This window comes from Pristiophorus japonicus, chromosome 11, assembly GCF_044704955.1.
Source record: "Pristiophorus japonicus isolate sPriJap1 chromosome 11, sPriJap1.hap1, whole genome shotgun sequence".
NCBI lineage: Eukaryota > Metazoa > Chordata > Chondrichthyes > Pristiophoridae > Pristiophorus > Pristiophorus japonicus.
The window spans coordinates 176,876,071-176,887,803 of NC_091987.1; positions in this window are offsets into that span (position 1 = coordinate 176,876,071).

Here is an 11,733-nt window from a genome sequence, read left to right on the forward strand (position 1 = left end):
ATCGTGATGGCCTTGCTCAGATCGAGGGATTCGGCAGACAGCAGTTTTTGAAGAATGACCTCGTGGCCGATTCCAAGCATGAAAAAGTCCCGCAACATTTCCCCCAAGGATCCTGCAAATTCGCACTGTCCCGCAAGGCGTCTTAGGTCGGCGACAGAACTTGCCACGTTCTGGCCCTCGGAGCGATGGTGCATATAAAAGCAATACCTGACCATCAGGATGCTTTCCTTCAGCTTGTGGTGTTCCCTAACCAGCGTACACAGCTCTGTGTAAGACTTGTCCGTTGGTTTGACCGGTGCTAGCAGATTCTTTAGGAGACCATATATCGAAGACCCACATACGGTGAGGTGAATCTCCCTGCGCTTGATCGCAGTCTCAGCCGTGTCCAGTTCATTGGCCACGAAGTACTGGTCGAGATGCTCAATGAAGACTTCCCAATCATCTCCCTCAATAAATCTCTCAAGAATACCAATGGCAGCCATTACCGCGCGAACGTTCGCAATCCGTTACTCGGCGCCAATTTGTTTTGTTCAGGATAAATCCACAGGACTGTATAGCAAGCTTGAACTGTTGTGACCTTGGTCTCTTTATTCTGACTCCAGAGTGGAGAAGCAGAATGGTGAATCACCTTTTATACCTGCTTGCCCCAGGGTGCACAGGTGACCTTTAGGTCTCCCCCAGGTGTGTCCCCTGGTGGCAAGTCTTACATATTGGTGAGGTTTACACACATTCATAACAATATGGATAGCTATGTGGAACACCGGGGGCACCAATAAGGTTTTATCAGGAGTATGTTGATTCGGACTAAGATAGATAAACAACTGTGTTGCAATATAAGCAAGACAAGCACCTCCTTACAGATTATGGTGGGATGTAGCAGCAATCCAACTGTAAGAAACATAATCAGTAACTCATGGAAGAGCTTAAAACCAACGTGCTCTTGTAAACACCAAGGGAAGATAGTGGTTCAGGTATTACAGACACCTACTACCCCACTCATTGTTCAGACCACCACCCCGATCACTATGACCCCGCTTCTGGTTTGGGGCTGTCCCAAACACAACATAAGAACATAAGACATAAGAATTAGGAACAGGAGTAGGCCATCTAGCCCCTCGAGCCTGCTCCGCCATTCAATAAGATCATGGCTGATCTGGCCGTGGATTCAGCTCCACTTACCCGCCCTCGCCCCGTAACCCTTAATTCCCTTATTGGTTAAAAATCTATCTATCTGTGACTTGAATACATTCAATGAGCTAGCCTCAACTGCTTCCTTGGGCAGAGAATTCCACAGATTCACAACCCTCTGGGAGAAGAAATTCCTTCTTAACTCAGTTTTAAATTGGCTCCCCCGTATTTTGAGGCTGTGCCCCCGAGTTCTAGTCTCCCCTACCAGTGGAAACAACCTCTCTGCCTCTATCTTGTCTAACCCTTTCATGATTTTAAATGTTTCTATAAGATCACCCCTCATCCTTCTGAACTCCAACGAGTAAAGACCCAGTCTATTCAATCTATCATCATAAGGTAACCCCCTCATCTCCGGAATCAGCCTAGTGAATCATCTCTGTACCCACTCCAAAGCTAGTATATCCTTCCTCAAGTAAGGTGACCAAAACTGCACGCAGGTGCAGCCTTACCAATACCCTATACAGTTGCAGCAGGACCTCCCTGCTTTTGTACTCCATCCCTCTCGCAATGAAGGCCAACATTCCATTCGCCTTTCTGATTACCTGCTGCACCTGCAAACTAACTGTTTGGGATTCATGCACAAGAACCCCCAGGTCCCTCTGCACCTCAGCATGTTGTAATTTCTCCCCATTCAAATAATATTCCTTTTTACTGTTTTTTTTCCCAAGGTGGATGACCTCACACTTTCCGACATTGTATTCCATCTGCCAAACCTTAGCCCATTCGCTTAACCTATCTAAATCTCTTTGCAGCCTCTCGGTGTCCTCTACACAACCCGCTTTCCCACTAATCTTTGTGTCATCTGCAAATTTTGTTACACTACACTCTGTCCCCTCTTCCAGGTCATCTATGTATATTGTAAACAGTTGTGGTCCCAGCACCGATCCCTGTGGCACACCACTAACCACCGATTTGCAACCCGAAAAAGACCCATTTATCACGACTCTCTGCTTTCTGTTAGCCAGCCAATTCTCTATCCATGCTAATACATTTCCTCTGACTCTGCGTACCTCTATCTTCTGCAGTAACCTTTTGTGTGGCACCTTATCGAATGCCTTTTGGAAATCTAAATACACCACATCCATCGGTACACCTCTATCCACCATGCTCGTTATATCCTCAAAGAATTCTAGTAAATTAGTTAAACATGATTTCCCCTTCATGAATCCATGCTGCGTCTGCTTGATTGCACTATTCCTATCTAGATGTCCCGCTATTTCTTCCTTAATGATAGTTTCAAGCATTTTCCCCACTACAGATGTTAAACTAACCGGCCTATAGTTACCTGCCTTTTGTCTGCCCCCTTTTTTAAACAGAGGCGTTACATTAACTGCTTTCCAATCCGCTGGTACCTCCCCAGAGTCCAGAGAATTTTGGTAGATTGTAACGAATGCATTTGCTATAACTTCCGCCATCTCTTTTAATACCCTGGGATGCATTTCATCAGGACCAGGGGACTTGTCTACCTTGAGTCCCATTAGCCTGTCCAGCACTACCCCCCTAGTGATAGTGATTGTCTCAAGGTCCTCCCTTCCCACATTCCTGTGACCAGCAATTTTTGACATGGTTTTTGTGTCTTCCACTGTGAAGACCGAAGCAAAATAATTGTTTAAGGTCTCAGCTATTTCCACATTTCCCATTATTAAATCCCCCTTCTCATCTTCTAAGGGACCAACATTAACTTTAGTCACTCTTTTCCGTTTTATATATCTGTAAAAGCTTTTACTATCTGTTTTTATGTTTTGCGCAAGTTTACCTTCGAAATTTATCTTTCCTTTCTTTATTGCTTTTTTGGTCATTCTTTGCTGTTGTTTAAAATTTTCCCAATCCTCTAGCTTCCCACTAACCTTGGCCACCTTATACGCATTGGTCTTTGATTTGATACTTTCCTTTATTTCCTTGGTTATCCACGGCTGGTTATCCCTTCTCTTACCGTCTTTCTTTTTCACTGGAATATATTTTTGTTGAGCACTATGAAAGAGCTCTTTAAAAGTACTCCACTGTTCCTCAATTGTGCCACCGTTTAGTCTGTGTTTCCAGTCTACTTTCGCCAACTCTGCCCTCATCCCACTGTAGTCCCCTTTGTTTAAGCAACAACTTCCTCACCCTCAATCTGTATTACAAATTCAACCATACTGTGATCACTCATTCCGAGAGAATCTTTTACTAGGAGATCGTTTATTATTCCTGTCTCATTACACAGGACCAGATCTAAGATAGCTTGCTCCCTTGTAGGTTCTGTTACATACTGTTCTAAGAAACAATCCCGTATGCATTCTATGAATTCTTCCTCCAGGCTACCCCGTGCGATTTGAGTTGACCAATCGATATGTAGGTTAAAATCCCCATGACTACTACCGTTCCTTTTTCACATGCCTCCATTATTCCCTTGATTATTGTCCGCCCCACCGTGAAGTTATTATTTGGGGGCCTATAAACTATGCTCACCACTGACTTTTTCCCCTTACTAGCTCTAATCTCCACCCACAATGATTCAACATTTTGTTCATTAGAGCCAATATCGTCTCTCACAACTGTTTTGATATTATCCTTTATTAACAAGCCAGGTCCAAGGGGAGGTGTTGTTATAAGACTGGCAAGAAAAGTTGTGTACGGTACGAACTAGTAACCGTTGTGCTAAATATGTTAAATATGAAATTGCCCGACTGGTTTCCAAAGGAGCAGAAACAGATCTACATGAATTTAGTTAAGGTGTTGCTCAAGCAAAAGGTAGGAGATAGTGTTACATATGTAATAAGGGTTCAAACTGAGCACTGTTTAACTAAGCAAGGTACGCCATTGCTTGTGCTTTATTTAGTCCCAGAGTGTCTTACTCATAAAATAGCTGGCCTTTTATACCAGAGCAACACCATGTGCATGCTGTTCAGTGGTCTCCAACAATGACACCCCCCTGGTGGCTACAAACAGCATGTACATACATGACAATACCCTCCTCTGAGATCTTATCACAGTCTTTCACAGGTTGAGACGGTCCAGTGCTTTACGCTCCCAGGTTGACCGTCACAGTTCAATTCCGACCTTGGGTGAAAGTGCGGAGTCTGTTGTGGCTGGTGGCTGGATGGCTGACTTGTTGGGGGTAGCAGTGGCCATGTCAGGAATTACAAGTCCATTTTTATTGAACAAGTCCATGATGGAAATTCTGGGTTCACTGATGACCCTTGAGTGCACTGAAGGCTGCTGGTAGGTTGGTTGGTCGTCGACGGTTTCTTCGTCCAACTGTTCCGGCTTGCCTGTGTGCCTCAGCTTTGTTTGATCCATGTGTTTCCTGCAAGTTTGCCCATTCTTGAGCTTGATAACAAAGACTCTATTGCCCTCCTTGGCCATGACCATACCAGTGATCCATTTGGGACCCTGACCATAATTCAACACATATAGAGGATCATTAACAGAAATCTCGCATGACACATTGCGTGAGCATGGTACCCTTGTTGACTCTGTTTTCTGTATTCAACATGATTACTTAAATCAAGGTGTACAAGAGATAACTTGGTCTTCAGACCTGTTTTCATCATGAGTTCAGCAGGCGAGACCCCTGTGAGTGTTTGGGGTCTTGTCCTGTAACTCAGCAGTATGCAAGACAAGTGGGTCTGCAGTGACCCTTGGGTTACTCTACTCATGCTCTGCTTGATAATATGTACTGTATGTTCAGCTTGCCTGTTGGACGCAGGCTTGAACGGTGCTGACCTTACATGTTTTCTGCTGTTAAGTTTTACAAGCTCCTGAAACTCCTGACTGGTGAAGCACGACCCATTGTTGCTCACCACTATGTCAGGCAGACCATGTGTCGCAAACATGACATTGAGATTCTCTATGGTTGCCGTAGACGTACTGGATGACATGATTATGCATTCTATCCACTTCGAATAAGCGTCCACCACCACTAAAAACATCTTGCCCAGGAAGGGATCTACAAAATCTACACGGATCCTGGACCAAGGTTTGGATGGCCATGACCACAGACTCAGCGCCGATTCCGCTGGTGTTTGCTGAGCTACATGCAGGTGTTGCACTGATGCACGCATGCGCCCAGCTCAGAAATAATTCCTGGCCACCATACATGGGACCTGGCGATGGCCTTCATCATCACTATACCAGGATGTGTGCTGTGTAACTCACGCACAAACTTCTCTCTCCCTTTCTTAGGCATTACAACCCGATTGCCCCACAATATGCAATCTGCTTGAATAGACAGTTGGTCCTTGCATAGAAACATAGAAACATAGAAAATAGGTGCAGGAGTAGGCCATTCAGCCCTTCTAGCCTGCACCGCCATTCAATGAGTTCATGGCTGAACATGAAACTTCAGTACCCCCTTCCTGCTTTCTCGCCATAACCCTTGATCCCCCGAGTAGTAAGGACTTCATCTAACTCCCTTTTGAATATATTTAGTGAATTGGCCTCAACTACTTTCTGTGGTAGAGAATTCCACAGGTTCACCACTCTCTGGGTGAAGAAGTTTCTCCTCATCTCGGTCCTAAATGGCTTACCCCTTATCCTCAGACTGTGACCCCTGGTTCTGGACTTCCCCAACATTGGGAACATTCTTTCTGCATCTAACCTGTCTAAACCCGTCAGAATTTTAAACGTTTCTATGAGATCCCCTCTCATTCTTCTGAACTCCAGTGAATACAAGCCCAGTTGATCCAATCTTTCTTGATAGGTCAGTCCCGCCATCCCGGGAATCAGTCTGGTGAACCTTCGCTGCACTCCCTCAATAGCAAGAATGTCCTTCCTCAAGTTAGGAGACCAAAACTGTACACAATACTCCAGGTGTGGCCTCACCAAGGCCCTGTACAACTGTAGCAACACCTCCCTGCCCCTGTATTCAAATCCCCTCGCTATGAAGGCCAACATGCCATTTGCTTTCTTAACCGCCTGCTGTACCTGCATGCCAACCTTCAATGACTGATGTACCATGACACCCAGGTCTCGTTGCACCTTCCCTTTTCCTAATCTGTCACCATTCAGATAATAGTCTGTCTCTCTGTTTTTACCACCAAAGTGGATAACCTCACATTTATCCACATTATACTTCATCTGCCATGCATTTGCCCACTCACCTAACCTATCCAAGTCACTCTGCAGCCTAATAGCATCCTCCTCGCAGCTCACACTGCCACCCAACTTAGTATCATCTGCAAATTTGGAGATACTGCATTTAATCCCCTCGTCTAAATCATTAATGTACAATGTAAACAGCTGGGGCCCCAGCACAGAACCTTGCGGCACTCCACTAGTCACTGCCTGCCATTCTGAAAAGTACCCGTTTACTCCTACTCTTTGCTTCCTGTCTGACAACCAGTTCTCAATCCACATCAGCACACTACCCCCAATCCCATGTGCTTTAACTTTGCACATTAATCTCTTGTGTGGGACCTTGTCGAAAGCCTTCTGAAAGTCCAAATATACCACATCAACTGGTTCTCCTTTGTCCACTTTACTGGAAACATCCTCAAAAAATTCCAGAAGATTTGTCAAGCATGATTTCCCTTTCACAAATCCATGCTGACTTGGACCTATCATGTCACCATTTTCCAGATGCACTGCTATGACATCCTTGATAATTGATTCCATCATTTTACCCACTACTGAGGTCAGGCTGACCGGTCTATAATTCCCTGTTTTCTCTCTCCCTCCTTTTTTAAAAAGTGGGGTTACATTGGCTACCCTCCACTCCATAGGAACTGATCCAGAGTCAATGGAATGTTGGAAAATGACTGTCAATGCATCCGCTATTTCCAAGGCCACCTCCTTAAGTACTCTAGGATGCAATCCATCAGGCCCTGGGGATTTATCGGCCTTCAATCCCATCAATTTCCCCAAAACAATTTCCCGACTAATAAAGATTTCCCTCAGTTCCCCCTCCTTACTAGACCCTCTGACCCCTTTTATATCCGGAAGGTTGTTTGTATCCTCCTTAGTGAATACCGAACCAAAGTACTTGTTCAATTGGTCCGCCATTTCCTTGTTCCCCGTTATGACTTCCCCTGATTCTGACTGCAGTGGACCTACGTTTGTCTTCACCAACCTTTTTCTCTTTACATACCTATAGAAACTTTTGCAATCCGCCTTAATGTTCCCTGCAAGCTTCTTCTCGTACTCCATTTTCCCTGTCCTAATCAAACCCTTTGTCCTCCTCTGCTGAGTTCTAAATTTCGCCCAGTCCCCAGGTTCGCTGCTATTTCTGGCCAATTTGTATGCCACTTCCTTGGCTTTAATACTATCCCTGATTTCCCTAGATAGCCACGGTTGAGCCACCTTCCCCTTTTTATTTTTACGCCAGACAGGAATGTACAATTGTTGTACTTCATCCATGCGGTCTCTAAATGTCTGCCATTGCCCATCCACAGTCAACCCCCTAAGTATCATTCGCCAATCTATCCTAGCCAATTCTCGCCTCATACCTTCAAAGTTACCCTTCTTTAAGTTCTGGACCATGGTCTCTGAAATTACTGTTTCATTCTCCATCCTAATGCAGAATTCCACCATATTATGGTCACTCTTCCCCAAGGGGCCTCGCACAATGAGATTGCTAATTAATCCTCTCTCATTACACAACACCCAGTCTAAGATGGCCTCCCCCCTAGTTGGTTCCTCAACATATTGGTCTAGAAAACCATCCCTTATGCACTCCAGGAAATCCTCCTCCACCGTATTGCTTCCAGTTTGGCTAGCCCAATCTATGTGCATATTAAAGTCACCCATTATAACTGCTACACCTTTATTGCATGCACCCCTAATTTCCTGTTTGATGCCCTCCCCAACATCCCTATTACTGTTTGGAGGTCTGTACACAACTCCTACTAACGTTTTTTGCCCTTTGGTGTTCTGCAGCTCTACCCATATAGATTCCACATCATCCAAGCTAATGTCTTTCCTAACTATTGCATTAATCTCCTCTTTAACCAGCAATGCTACCCCACCTCCTTTTCCTTTTATTCTATCCTTCCTGAATGTTGAATACCCCTGAATGTTGAGTTCCCAGCCCTGATCATCCTGGAGCCACGTCTCCGTAATCCCAATCACATCATATTTGTTAACATCTATTTGCACAATTAATTCATCCACCTTATTGCGGATACTCCTTGCATTCAGACACAAAGCCTTCAGGCTTGTTTTATTAACACCCTTTGTCCTTTTAGAATTTTGCTGTACAGTGGCCCTTTTTGTTTTTTGCCTTGGGTTTCTCTGCCCTCCACCTTTCCTCATCTCCTTTCTGTCTTTTGCTTTTGTCTCCTTTTTGTTTCCCTCTGTCTCCCTGCATTGGTTCCCATCCCCCTGCCATATTAGTTTAAATCCTCCCCAACAGCACTAGCAAACACTCCCCCTAGGACATTGGTTCCAGTCCTGCCCAGGTGCAGACCGTCCGGCTTGTACTGGTCCCACCTCCCCCAGAACCGGTCCCAATGCCCCAGGAATTTGAATCCCTCCCTGCTGCACCACTGCTCAAGCCACGTATTCATCTGCGCTATCCTGCGATTCCTACTCTGACTATCACGTGGCACTGGTAGCAATCCCGAGATTACTACTTTTGAGGTCCTACTTTTTAATTTAGCTCCTAGCTCCTTAAATTCGTTTCGTAGGACCTCATCCCTTTTTTTGCCTATGTCGTTGGTACCAATGTGCACCACGACAACTGGCTGTTCTCCCTCCCATTTCAGAATGTCCTGTACCCGCTCCGAGACATCCTTGACCCTTGCACCAGGGAGGCAACATACCATCCTGGAGTCTCGGTTGCGGCCGCAGAAACGCCTATCTATTCCCCTCACAATTGAATCCCCTATCACTATTGCTCTCCCACTCTTTTTCTTGCCCTCCTGTGCAGCAGAGCCAGCCACGGTGCCATGAACTTGGCTGCTGCTGCCCTCCCCTGATGAGTCATTCCCCTCAACAGCACCCAAAGCAGTGTATCTGTTTTGCAGGGGGATGACCACAGGGGACTCCTGCACTACCTTCCTTGCTCTACTCTTCCTGCTGGTCTTCCATTCCCTATCTGGCTGTGGACCCTTTCCCTGCGGTAAGACCAACTCACTACACGTGATACTCACGTCATTCTCAGCATCGTGGATGCTCCAGAGTGAATCCACCCTCAGCTCCAACTCCGCAACGCGGTCGGTCAGGAGCTGGAGGTGGACACACTTCCCGCACACGTAGTCGTCAGGGACACCGGAAGCGTCCCTGAGTTCCCACATGGTACAGGAGGAGCATAACACCCGACTGAGCTCTCCTGCCATGTCTTAACCCTTAGATACACTTAAACTGGTAATAACAATGTTAAAAGTTACTGACCAATATAAGAAGAAAAAGAAAAACTACTCACCAATCACCAGCCAATCACTTACCCCCTAGGCTGTGACGTCACCTTTGTATCTTTGCCTTCTCCCTGAAGCTGCACCGGTACGCCTCTCGCCGACCCCGGACTCGCGCTGCTCCGAGCTCCCGCCTCCTCGACTGACTGCTCCGAGCTCCCGCTGGCCTTTATAGGCCTCTCGCCGACCCCGGACTCGCGCTGCTCCGAGCTCCCGCCTCCTCGACTGACTGCTCCGAGCTCCCGCTGGCCTTTATAGGCCTCTCGCCGACCCCGGACTCGCGCTGCTCCGAGCTCCCGCCTCCTCGACTGACTGCTCCGAGCTCCCGCTGGCCTTTATCGGCCTCTCGCCGACCCCGGACTCGCGCTGCTCCGAGCTCCCGCCTCCTCGACTGACTGCTCCGAGCTCCCGCTGGCCTTTATAGGCCTCTCGCCGACCCCGGACTCGCGCTGCTCCGAGCTCCCGCCTCCTCGACTGACTGCTCCGAGCTCCCGCTGGCCTTTATAGGCCTCTCGCCGACCCCGGTTGCGACAAATAAACGGTTTGGCCTCCTCACACATTTGCTTAGGTATGGCAGACCAATCCCCTTTGAGGATGCAACCCTCAGCACCGATAATATCTGGTCCTGGCTGGTCCAGGTCTTAACTTGTTGAGCCGTGACAGGGGTACTTTCATTTTCAAAAGCATCCATGATTAACATTAGATCCGCCGGTTATGGCATGTCCATCTCCGGTGTGGGCAACGGCAACCGGCTCAAAGCATTGGCACAATTCTCTGTGCCAGGTCTGTGGCAAATGACATCATCATAGGCTGATAATGTCAGCGCCCACCTTTGGATGCGGGATGAAGCGTTGGTATTGATACCTTTGCTCTTGGAAAACAACAAAATGAGTGGCTTGTGATCGGTCACTAATTCGAACCTTAGACCGAACAAGTATTGATGCATCTTTGTAACACCGTACACACACGCTAAAGCTTCTTTTTCTACCATACTGTAGGTTCTTTCTGCTTTAGACAAACTTTTGGATGCATAAGCGACAGGTTGAAGTTTCCCCGACTCATTGGCTTGTTGTAACACGCAACCAATTCCATATGACGATGTGTCACAGGCCAAAACTAAATGTTTACATGAGTCATAATGTACCAGCAACTTGTTCGAGCAAAGCAGATTGGTGGCTTTCTCGAGAGCTCTGTCTTGCAATGCGCCCCACACCAAGTTGTTGCCTTTGCTCAATAGCATGTGCAGTGGTTCAAGTATAGTGCTCAAATTTAGGTAGAAAGTTACAAAGTAATTGAGTAGACCCAGAAACGAATGCAGCTCCGTCACGTTCTGTGGCTTGGGTTCATTCTTGATGGCTTTGGTTTTCACGTCAGTAGGTCTGATGCCATCAGCGGTGATTTTCCTCGCGAGGAATTCGACCTCCAGTGCCATGAAGACACCCTTCGAGCGTTTAAGTCCCACCCTGTCCGAACGCAGTAGAACCTCTTCAAGGTTGTTCAGATGTTCCTTGGAGTCACGACCGGTGATCAGGATGTCATCTTGGAACACGACGGTTCTGGGAACGGACTTCAGTAGACTTTCCATATTCCTCTGGAATATTGCTGCAGCCGAGCGAATTCCAAACGGGCACCTGCAGTAAATGAACAGTCCTTTGTGCGTGTTAATGCAAGTAAGTCTCTTCAACGTTGCAACCAACTCCTGAGTCATATAGGCCGACGTCAAGTCCAGTTTTGTGAATGACTTCCCTCCGGCTAGCATCACAAACCAGTCATCAGCCTTCGGTAACGGGTACTGATCTTGTTTCGAAACCCTGCTGATCATAGCCTTGTAGTCTCCACTGATTCTGACTGTACCATCACTTTTCAGCACAGTAACAATGGGGCTGGCCCATTCATTAAATTAGACCGGTGATATGATCCCTTCACGCTGAAGTCTGTCCAGTTCAATTTCGACCTTCTCCCTCATCATATACAGCACTGCCCGAGCTTTATAATGGACAGGCCTTGCATCTGAGTCCACTTGGCTCCCGTGAAGTTGCCGATACCCGGTTCGAACAGTGAGGGGAACTTGCTCAATACCTGGGTACATGTATCTTCCTCCGATGACAACGCCTTTATGTCATTCCAGTCGCATCTGATTTTCTCCAACCAGCTCCTGCCGAGCAGTGTTGGGCCATTGCCTGGAACAATCCACAGCGGTAACTTGTGAACCGCA